At 37.8% G+C, this 11,918-nt stretch overlaps 1 long non-coding RNA gene across 1 annotated transcript; it reads left to right on the top strand.

The window, feature by feature from the left end:
• The first annotated feature begins 8,321 nt into the window (after positions 1–8,321).
• Positions 8,322–10,211, top strand: LOC110016912. The gene is made up of 3 exons (XR_002292223.2): positions 8,322–9,096; positions 9,177–9,293; positions 9,481–10,211. It is a non-coding gene; the product is annotated as an uncharacterized LOC110016912 (long non-coding RNA).
• Positions 10,212–11,918: the final 1,707 nt, after the last annotated feature.

Below are 11,918 nucleotides of genomic sequence, written 5' to 3'. Positions count from 1 at the left end.
TTCTGGCATCTTCCCGACTGCTTTTCATCTGCAGCTATGGCGAACACCGGCAGCTGTTTTCTGAAGGATATTCATCGATTGTCACAGCTTCAAAGGAAACGACACGCACCGAGTGGATGATATTTAATCCAGCTTGCACCATCTCCCATTATAAAAATGTAAAAATGAGGTGACTCAGCCCTGCATCATGCTTGAACCTGTTCCCTGTGAACTTGTCCAGACATCAAACAATCTTGAAATTTAACACATACTCGTTATATTGATCTGCACTCACTTGTTATACCCTTTGAGGGCCCATCTCTGACTTTTTCCAACTGTGTTAAGTTTCTCTGGTGACGGACCTTTTAGAAAGTTTTATCTCCTGCTGCAGAAGGAGCATTTGAACAACGGTTTTAATTGTGATTTCACACAAAAAAGGATCATTTGGTTCCATGAATTCTGGCTGCTTGCCTTCAAGGATTAGATATTGTATAACACAAGCTGTCCTGCAGGATGATTAAATGACAAAAAAATGCAGCGCCCTGAGGCTGAACTCTTTCCAGTAGAGCCCAGACTGTGTTCCACCGTCCTGTAGAAGTGGTCTGACAAAAATTACAACTCTTTTTGGGGGGGTTTTGAGCAGCTGAGGGTGTCTCCGACAGCCCTGAAGGTGTAGTCTTCCCTCTCTGAGTCAGTTTGCTGTGTTTTGGATTGTTCCAGGTGGCTAAAGGGGCTCTTCAAGCTCGCAGGTGCAACCATGATGATGCACATCACAATCAAAGACCCACTGTTGGAATAACAGCCACGACTTAATGTGAGAAAGGCTCACACAGCAGGTTCTGTTATTCAAATCATAAAAGTAAAGTGCCACCAAGAGGCCACTTGAAACTCTCAGAAACACTGTTTTCCTTTCTGTTTGGAGAGTCTAATATCTTTCAAAGCGTTAGCAGCTTTGCTCCGTGTTGTGACAGGGGGAAAAAATATGAATGTACGATGCCAATTAGCTTCATCATTTTGCAAGTTTTTCATTCTACAACAACAATTAATTGCACGACTGGTTTCTCAGATAACAACAAAGTGTTACGCACTTCCCTCCCCCTCTGACATGAATATTTGATTTAGCTGTTGGGATGGAAGTGGGATGAGACGCAGAGGCGGGGCAGCAGGAACTCATTTATTCTCAAGCATATGGCTATAAGGGGATGTGTTAAAGAATGTGACATCAAATATTTGCGAGGCGTGGCGACTGTTAATTGTTGCACTCTTGTGTCAAAATTTTCAGGAGCCGAAAAGCAGGTGCAGCAGATGCCCTGCAGTGCTGGAGAGGAAGGAAAGCGTAGTTTTCTACATCTTATTTTGCTATGGGACACACATGGATTTATTGGGTTAAATTCACTCATTTAGTGCCGCATTGCAACTTTTGTTGGTGCATAAATGTGAAATGACCGTTAAATGTAAAACAAACATTTCTCTTTAGTTTTTTATATGTTTAAATATCTTGTTTTACTAGAATAGATCATGACACACAAGTTGCAACACATTTAACAAGCTCAGGTTAAACACAAGCCTAATACTAATATATTAAAATATTTGCCTATTTTTTGTTTGTTTGTTTTTGTTGTTATTTTAAAGCACTTTGGCATTGTAAAGTGTTATAGAAATAAATAGTATACATTAAAAACAACTTATCTTAATGTATTTTAGCCATGGAAAAATAATCTCCACCTGGGCAAAAAAAGTATCAAACAAACTAATTGAACTAGAATCTAGGACTAAATGAATTTAAAAAAAAGATCATTATAACATAATAGGGGTTGGATTGTGTTAATTTGCCTTTTCCTACTCACTTTCAAGCCATTATAATGTCAACATCATGTCATTTTCTTATATTCAACTTTAAAATCAATTTATGAATTCATATCTTGAAAATACTTGATATGTATTTTGATTTTAATAGTATACCCCTCCCCCCTTTTTTAATTTTCCTGAAACAAACCAATCAAGAAATCCATAAAATTGTAATTACTTGTTAAATCATGATTGAATTTATGCATTTTTTAAACAAATTTTTCACTTTCTTTGTTATTTTATCAAATTATTTGAGATATTACATGTAAAGTTAAATAAAGTCCAACTGTACACATTACTTTGAGAAACATAAATATTGAACCTCAAATATAAAGGTCTTCTAACTTCAGGAGGATTCAGGAAGTTTGATTCCTTCATGACCGTTCAGTGGAACAAACCAAACTAACACTGAACTCTGAGGTTCCTCAGTCTGAGTGAGGCACTGATTGCCAAGTCCTATAGAGGGGATGACGACATTCCCATTCACTCCTAGAGGGGATGTTTAGCAGTCAATGGATCCGCCACATCGCCAAAGACAGTTATTCCATCATTTTTTTTCCTTTCTTTAGATCAGATTTGAATATAGCATTCAATTTTGCTTTTATTGACCTAAAAACCGGATGGAAAAAGCAAAAATTATTTTTTTAATGATACTTTAACACAATAAAAATGCTTTTAATAGGATGAAGAGAAGGTTGATGTTACTGTGTTAAAGATCATGAACCACACAAATGTTTCTTAGTGTAGTTGCATCTAATTGAGGACATTTGTGAAGAATCATGTGATGACATGGAAGTTTGGTCCACTGAAGCCTCATGACTGCTGCTGTGGGAGAAGGTTTCTGTGAACAACGCAATTCTTTGAAGCTACAAATGACTTCGTTAACTGGAAGATGTCCTTTTTGTTTAACACTTAAATTACATCACCTGTTTGACATTTAAACGGAAAAAATAAAAAAAATAAACCTGTTTTGTTAAAGACCCACTGTGATCATCTTTTGAGCTATTTCCAAAGTTTTACTTGTGATTATGAGGTTTTAAGCCATAATCGGTAAACCTGTGTTGTTTTCTAGAACATAGTTTGTGCAGAGCGACAAGAGTTCATTAGAAATTCACCTCTGAGTTGTGGGCGGGGACTGTTGGCATGGAGAAACCAATGTCTTTTGGCCCGCCCAGCGTTCTTTCTACGTCACAAATAAGTTTTTTTTTTTCATCTACTCCTGAGTCACGACAATATGAAATACGCAGAAATGCAATTTTTCCTTTAAAGTTTCTCAATAAATGTCCTACATCATCAGAAAAGTGCCACAAAAATATATGTTTTTTTTAAAACAAGATTTTCTTCAAAGTGAGTCTCTAAAGACCAGAAACTTAGCCCACAAACATCTAAGATATAAGTTTATCAGCATTGACAGACTGTATTTGTTTTGTGTTCTTTTTTAGTATTTTTATTTGATCTCAGAATCAGTAAGGTTACACAAAAGCAGGAATATCTTTGTAGTGTTATAGAATATTTTTTAACTGTCTGATATTATTTACAATACTCAAAAATGGGATTTAAATCCAGTTAAGCCTCAACATAAATCTCAATTACGAGTTTCTCAGCACTGAAAGACAATATTTTTTATTTTGTCTTATTTTGTTGTATTTTGTGCAATTATTTCATTTAATATTTGGAAGAAAAGCACACGTTACATGCTTTAATTCAGGAGATTGGACTTTTTTTTAAAAACATTTTTAACACTAAGTGGATCTCAGTATCAGATATTCTCCGCTGTCTTTTGGATTTCTTTTGACTTCCTGATTTCATGTTCTCATCCACAGCACAGGTTGTTTATCTGTTCATGAACATACAGGACATCTCTGTGGACATGGGTTGAGTTTGTTTTGCTGATGAGGTAGCAGCTGGTCTTTGCAGCATTTAGCTCGCTTTTCTTTACCAAAAGCACCAAATGAAGCTGGATTTGGAGAGCTGCTCTGATGAGCTTGACTGTTCCTCATGTCAGCAGCTGCATTATTACAAACGCAACAGCACAACAGTTGCCACAACAAAAAGCCTGGCCAGCCAGATTTGAGTTGTTGTTTGTACCGTTGCCATGACAACTCATCGTGATTTCATCCTTAGGGGTGGATAAATTATACACAAGAGCAATTCAGAAAATACAATCGAAGTGACCTGAGCAGCTATGGTGTTGGTTGCACTTCGACCACAGTCCGACACGAGTATGTCAGAACTGAGACAAGAATTTCCACATTTGTCTGTTGTCGCATAAAAGTTGCACAAAAAAAAGTTTGATCAGCGATGATCTCTGGGGTGAGTGTAGAAAACGTATTTGTTCTAAATTGTTTGAAAAATGTTTTCAAATGAGCTGATTTGAAAACAGAATCGGCTAACTTCAGGTGCGTTTGCTTGGCACGTTTGATTTTTGTCTGAATTCATGGCTTAGTTTTTTATGCTTTCAGTATGTAAATTACGCTGAATTCTCTCTGTGCATGTCAAGTATAGTATGAACGAGGCAGGTTTAGACACAGACTCAGTACACCGAGTTACCACTGTGACTTGTATTCCTGTCAATACCAATGTAAAATGGTCCAACCTTGCAGGTGGAATAACTCACGGGATTGTGGATTCTAATATTTTGATGTTTCTTTGCTCTCGTTTGCCCTCAAAGGTGCTTATAAACAAACTCATGGTGCTATGATTGAAAAGTGACTGTCAAGGGCTGTTCACCGCCCACGGCAACGCTCATGCAACCACTTTCAATGAAAAGTCTATGTAAACACGCGTAACTCGCTCGGTCAAAACTTGCATTTACACGTCGCTACGCAAGTTTCTACAATCATTTTCGGGCTCTTTGTACAGAACGTGAATCCATTGAATAGCCATTAAAAGCCAAATTAGGTGGCGGAAAGGGGCTAGTATCAGGTAACGACAGTCCGGTGTGAACACCATCATACTAAAGAACAATCAAGAACACGCTTTTCGCATGGTTTTGATCGAGAGTCACATGTAAACGTAGCTTTATTGGGGGCGGGAAAGCAATGTAAAAGTTTATTCCACTAGTATTTTCACATTTTTGGAAAGGCTTGTATTTAGTGATTAAAAAGATTTGAGGTTTCCACAAAACGTTGTTTCAAATCAGCTGATTAATCCAATCAGATCATTATTTATTTAAAAACAACTTTTGAAAGTGCTATAAAACATTTTTTTAACTTAAAAACCAAAAGCAAAAACAAAGACCTGCACAAAAAATAAGCATTGGAAAGCACACACACCCTCAATCCCTTCGTACAAGACATATTGAAACATAAACTGATGTATTAATGAGGGGGTAACGTGGTCCCGCTTGCTGTTTTTTTTCCTGTGATTGGTCTCTGGTATCTTTGGTCCAATTGTGGTAAAGCTTTCGGCCTCAGTGACTTTATTACTACCCCAGGATAAAATATTATTAGGTCAAATTGTTGTCAAATAAAATTTGACAATCTGCATGATTGCCTGCTTCAAAACACTGGAAGGCACCGCTTCCACAATCACAACAACTGTAGTGTAGGGCTGAACCAAAGCCCGGAATTTATTTTCTGTGATAAACAGCAGAATTATTGCTGAAAATATCACTATCAGAGTCCAGAGAAAAACAAAAAGGTAAGAAGAAGACTTGAATAGTAAAAAAAGGTGGATCAGTGTTTGAAGGTAAAGTGAGAATCCTGTGGGAAGAGAGTGGTTCAGTGGTCTTCTCATCTTGTGATTTAGTCATGTCTTTCTAATTCCTCTCCTAAATGTGCCTGAGGAAACAACACTTTTCAGGCATGGAATATGATCTCCATCCTCTTTCATGATGTACCGCCGAACAGCAGTCTGATGTATAAAATATCGTTGTTGGACCTTTGAATGTTATCAGATCGGAGGTGCAGGAGGACGCTGGTTTGATTCCAGATTGTTGGCACACAGAGCCAGAGATTCTATTATCTGTTCTGAGAAGTGATTATGACTTTTTGTTTTTTAAAGAGCGTTTACTCGTTTTATTTTTTCAACTCCAGAGCTGCGTCTGACACAGCTAATCTAATGTAGTGGATGGAATTACCTGTCAAAGGAGGGACTCGCTCATCTCCATGGCTATGAATCCAGAACCAAAAGTCGACAGTTATTGAAGAAAATGCATGAATGCTTCTAACATCATCAGAGGATGATTGCTTCGGCCTGCTGTGACGTTGACATTTTTATTTTTGAATAAAACATCTTCAGAAATGTTGAACTATTTGGCAAAAAATAATTGGCATATCTTTATAACCCTTTTTATGGCAAGCTATTTAACTTTGATCCAAATTACAATATGTCAAAAAACCTGCAAAACAATGGCTGAATCAGAAATGCTTCCGTACCCCTACATTTGTCCCTCCAAACGGAGAGATATGTAAAAAATTGTGTCTTCAAATTCGGACATTACTACTGCTTGATGATGTCATCAATAATCGCCGGTCATCTACGTTAGCGCGTAGCCGCCAGTGCTTTCATAGCACACCTATGTGAAGTAAAGCGTTTCTCTTCCACAAGCGTGACGCAGATCACCCTTCCGCCAGAGGGATGGCCAGCCCCATGTTACTGCACTTTTGGACACCACTACAGCTCAACATGCCCCTCCGATTGGAGAAATAAGGAGGAGCCAGAGGGCTGGCGAAGCAATTTGGGTTCAGTCAATGTTCTTGTGAATATTTGGGGTGAGCTGTGTTGTCCAGTGATGTTAGGTTGGGCAAACACACAAAAGTCAACATTATAAATGTATCAGTTATTTATTTGCATTTAGAAAAAGTACTTCAAGCATTTCGGTTAGTCTTTCTAGTTTGTAATTCAACTCAGTGATGTTCCCACAAGTTTTGGACTAAACAATAAGATGTGATGAACCTGAAACAACTTTGCTACAAAAGTCATGGCTTTGATTTTGCCTCCTTAACCCTTTAACACCAGAGCTTTTTCTCCAGCTGTGACATTCTTTCGACTAATTTAACTCTTCAGCCGTTTACGCGACGCAAATCAGCTGATTTCGTCACGGAGAAAAGCGTCTTTTAAGGAAGCACGTAAAGTGTTGCGTTTCGATGCAAAGACGAGATGAAAAGCCGCTTTTCTCTGCTTTAGAATCAGCTGATTCACATTGATCCTGTCAAAGGTTCTAAAATGTGTGTTATTTAGGTGCTGCCGGCAACATCACAGGTTTTTAAGGGGTTGAATAAACAAAGCTTAATCTTTAAGTTACTGTATTTACAAAGCAAAGCAGGAAAGAAACAAGTTTGTAACATATTATAACCTATTATGAAGTCCAAGATTATAAACCTTGTCAACGGCCACCATCTTCTATGCGTCCGGGTTTTGGTCACAGGGTCTCTATATGGACTATGAGATTATAGATAATGAGGATTATGTGGAGCTTCCAGATACCTGACAGTTTTAATCTGTAAATTAAAAATAAAATGTCAATTATGCTTTCGTTTTGTACTTTGATTGAAGCCCAAAGTGCTTTGCAGACACATCCTTATTCCCATTTGCACTCATTCGTTCACACACTGGTGGGGGTTCCACTGCCATGCCAGGAGCTATGTGGGTTCTGTGTTATGCCCAAGGACACTTTGACACATGAGTCAGCAAAGCAGGAAATCTAACCTGTGACCTTTTGATCAGAGGCTGACCATACTATCCAAAAACCAGCCTGAGGGCAGAAAACACCTTCAAGCAGCAACACCATGGGGAAACTAGTATTTTTCTAATACAAATAAAAACTTTATTTTGAAATTTAAGGTTCAGAATAGTTTCATTTAGCTCTTTTTAATTGCACTGGAGATGGAAAAGTATGTGGTTGAACTAAACTACACACGTCTGGTAGATTACATGTGACATACATTATCTGTACTATACAAATTAAGAAGCTCAACCTTGATTCAATTATGATTAGGAATTCTTCAAACTGATCACACCAGGCAGTCCACAGGTAAATATCTTTTTAAATGAGAAGATGGCCTGATGCTTTCCAGAGGAAGTGAAACATGCCAGCTCAGACTCTTCTGGTTTCCTGGCTAATTTTATCTTTTTGTGGGTCATGTTGGTCCTGAATGACCAGGGCTTATGCTTCTAAATCGCTTTTGTTACAAAACTGGAGGGAGGTTTGATGAACAGCGCTGAGTGATATAGTACCTGATTTTTCTTTTAATTTACTTACTGTGTAAACTTCTATTTTTGCCATTCCCGCATCTCCCTGATGCATTTATATATATATGAGTTTTTTTTTCCAGGTTCTCTGACCTCATAATAGAAAAAACCATTATAGAACCGCATATTTTTAACAGAGTCAAAAAAAAATGTTGCTTTTTTTAAGCTAATCCCCAACATAAACACAAATCGACAACCTTGAAGGCAGGTAGAAATAAATCTGGAGGATTTATAAAACAACAAGATTCAGCTGTAACCTCAGAGTGTGCATGCTTTGGAGGCAGACATCGGTGTATGTGTCTCGCAGGATTTCTTTTTTCTTTTTTTAGGGAACTCCATCCAGCTCCTGAATGCTTCAGGCCAAGAGGAGATCCAGATGCATAGGCGCGATTATAACATTTCACAGTCGCCTCTGCACCAGGCAACAAACTACCCATCAGTCTGTCTGAGCCAAATGCATGTCTTCTTGGCCCCAATTAAACTGACCATCTTTATTCACATCAAGATAAGGAGGAAAATGGATGGAAAATGATGCGTTTCTAATTGTATAGCTGTGTTTTATGCATTAATCAAGATATTATTTCATTTTGTTTGTTTTTGAATAATTTGCTTAGCACTTTAGAGGAAGTTTATGGGGAGATAGTTTGAGGATAATGTCCTTATACTTTTTTAAAATAATTACAATAAAAAAATAAACAGGTAGTAAATTTAAGTATTTGAACAACTCAGACTTCCACTGCAGAAAAATAAAAAGCGTAAAATGAAACAGATAACTACCAGCCCTTTCATGGCACAACGCATTTATACTAATAATCTGAGGCTGCTGGTGGAGCACAGTGGTGTACAGACCATGAGGGTGAGATGATCACTAAGAGGCCAACAGACCGAGCCCGTGACCTAATTATGATGAATCAGAGCTGGGAAAAGCTGTCTGGCCAAAAGGCATTTCTAAGCGTTTTTTGCCTCTCCACAGCAACAGCATACGGAGCCTCACCAAAACAGCAAACCTGACAGCGGCTCAGGAGGCTCCGTATCATTTATCCAGGCGTGTGAGCAAAAAGTCGGGAAGATGAGGTCGTTGAATAATTAAGAAACTAATTTATGACACCAATGCAACATTTCAATACCTATTTTTTTTGTATTTCGGGTGCTAGAATGACACTATTCCTGTAAAGCACCTGACTGGATGGAGATGCTGGGGAATTTTGGGGCTGAATTTGCAGCATCAGAGAGAGCACACCCATCACTGAAGGACCTCTCTTAAATCACAGGTAAATATAGAAAGTAAATCTTCAAGAAAAAAGCCTAACCTGACCGCTTTCTAGACAAAAAAGAAAATGACGCAGTATTAACACATCCATTACATCCCTGTTGACACAGGGTGCACATTTTCCCTCGCAGCCAAGAGATTGATGATCTTTTTCTCCTTTTTTTTTCTTCCTGGTATCTGATCATCAGTGGAGGGAAAAGGTGAGCATGAAGCATAAACAAAAGGGTGCTTGAATAAACTAGCTTCCAGCCACATTATTCAGACTACGGGCATTGTACTCGGCTGACAAGCCTCAACAGGACGTGAGCCTCCAGAGCAGCTTCTCTGGGGAGGGTTAGGAGTCGTTTGCTTCACAGGAATTGTAATGGAAAAGGAAAATGTGTGGATCACCTGGATTGCTGCTGCTGCAGCATTTTCATGTGTTGCATGACATGCACTCACAGAGGATCATACAGTTTCATTGCAGCATATATGTTACACATTGAATTTAGCAGTGAGTTGTTATGTTATATTTTAAAATGGTTGTAAATTTGTCTTTTTTGCACAATTTTTTAAAGTAATGAAATTGTTTTTTTCTTGTGTTCACAGTAAATTTGTATTCTTATAAAACTTTGCAAAGAATAAAATCTAAAAGTGTTTTACAAAAATAAAAGCATAAAACCAAAAGCCCACACAGACTGATTAAAACATCACACACTGACAGAACCCTCTAAAAATGAAGATAAAAGTTAGCGTCATAGACTAAGATCAACTAAAAGCTTCTCTTAATAAAAACGTCTTAATCTGGGTTATCAAGCAGAAAAGGAAGGGGATTCCAACGATGAGCTGTGACAGTTTGTTTTGGGAATATTTCAACGATTTTGGTGTCTAGACCTCAAGGATCGGGCAAAAGAGTAGGGGATTAAAAGGGCATTTTTGTGTGTCAGAGTAACAAACTGTATTAATGAATAAATAAGAATAAAGGGTTATTCTAGATCTTAAAAATTATTCTGCAACCCGTTTCTGTTGGTTCTTTGCAAGTACAGGTGTTCTGGTTGCGATGACTCATTACCAACTGATAAATTATCTGATTTCTGGGCTACTCTTAGGATGTTAAAGGGCAGTGGTCCCCAATCCTTATCAGGCCATAGACTGGTTTAATGGCAGACTATATTTTCACTGGCCAGTCTGTACGAGGATAAAGTGGGCGTCAGACTTATTTTGTCTTTGGTTTTTGTTTTTGCGCTTCCAATTCTTTTTTACTTTGAGGGTAAAGTTTATCTTCATCCTCTGTAAAATATCTGCAGCTGCTTTAAACCTCATTATTGCACTAGATTTCAAATGTGACAGATTTTCCCTTAACTCCCAACTGTGGAAACTAAAAAAATCAGACGCCAGCTTCAGCCTCGTCCAACTTTTAAGTCAACATATAAAGATTCCTGGTTTTCGTATGTTAAATGCAGATTTCTTTTATTTTGGAATAATCTAAATCCTTACCGGCTCTTTTCTGCAAAAATAAAATTTCCACCTTTCTTTTTTGCTAACTTTGCCAGCTTGAGGGATACAAGTTAGTGGTCTGCGCAGTGGCTTGGACATGTGACTTAACACCAATCAAGAATGAGTTGGATGTGGTGGTAGAATACAGTAGTTTTTCAATATAAAACCTTTTTCAAAATCAGATAATAAATAAAAAAGAAAAAAAATTAGGTTTTTCTTCAGGCAAGTGTCAAATCTTCCGGTACTGGATTGTGGGATGGTGGGACCACTGCTTTAGGGCGTAAAAGTCTGGTGGACTTGGTTTGATTGGTTGGTATCTGCAGAAAGAAATGTGTTTGTTTGCTGTCACATTTGGGTAGCATTTATTCTGAATAAATCACCAACTGTCATGGAACTACAAACTGTACAAAAAAAAAGAGGATGTTAAAGAAGACGTCATTCATATGACTACTATTGAGATATTTTTAAAGTCTTGCTTTGCCTGCACTTTTTCAGATTTAACTAAAATTATTTGAATGCAAAATCCACAATTCCACAATCCTCTATTTAGATTCTTTAGCCCGCAGGAGTTTCACACTGTGGTGAACCACACCAAGATTCACTTGCAAGTAAATTGAGACCCTCGTTTTCTGGCAGAGTGGGACAATTTGCTTGTTCAGATGAGCTTTCACACCTGTCCAAACAAGCAGACTATCAGACCAAATGATCTCTGATCCAGACCAAACAAGCACGGTGAGCCCCGAGACAAAATGCTCTTGCAATTTTGAAATGGAGTTTTAGAATTTAAAAATGAAGCTGACAAAGCAAAACATTAAGTTTTTTATGCTCATAGTGACTCAGTCACTTCCTGTTTCTACCAGGGTGATTCATTTGTTCTTTGGGTCTGTTACCAGAGTTACATAAAAGATTTTTACTGTCTAAAAGTTGAAAAAAAGGTTTGCATTCATGTCAGAAAAACCCCAATTAGATTCATCTCTACGCCATTCGTAAGAAAAAAATTGTTTAATTCGCATTTAAAAAAACAGTTTAATCCACAAATGGTATCAGCATGAACCAGAGAAGCAAAGCAACATCAGATGTTTAAGAAGAAGCATTTTCTGTAGATAACTCTTTTCTTGGCTGTTTAACAGGAGTGAAATAGATGCAACAG

Source organism: Oryzias latipes, chromosome 17, assembly GCF_002234675.1.
Source record: "Oryzias latipes chromosome 17, ASM223467v1".
In the NCBI taxonomy this organism is placed as follows: Eukaryota; Metazoa; Chordata; class Actinopteri; order Beloniformes; family Adrianichthyidae; genus Oryzias; species Oryzias latipes.
Note: the sequence above shows the minus strand (reverse complement) of the source record. Positions and strands in the feature narration are given on the sequence as shown.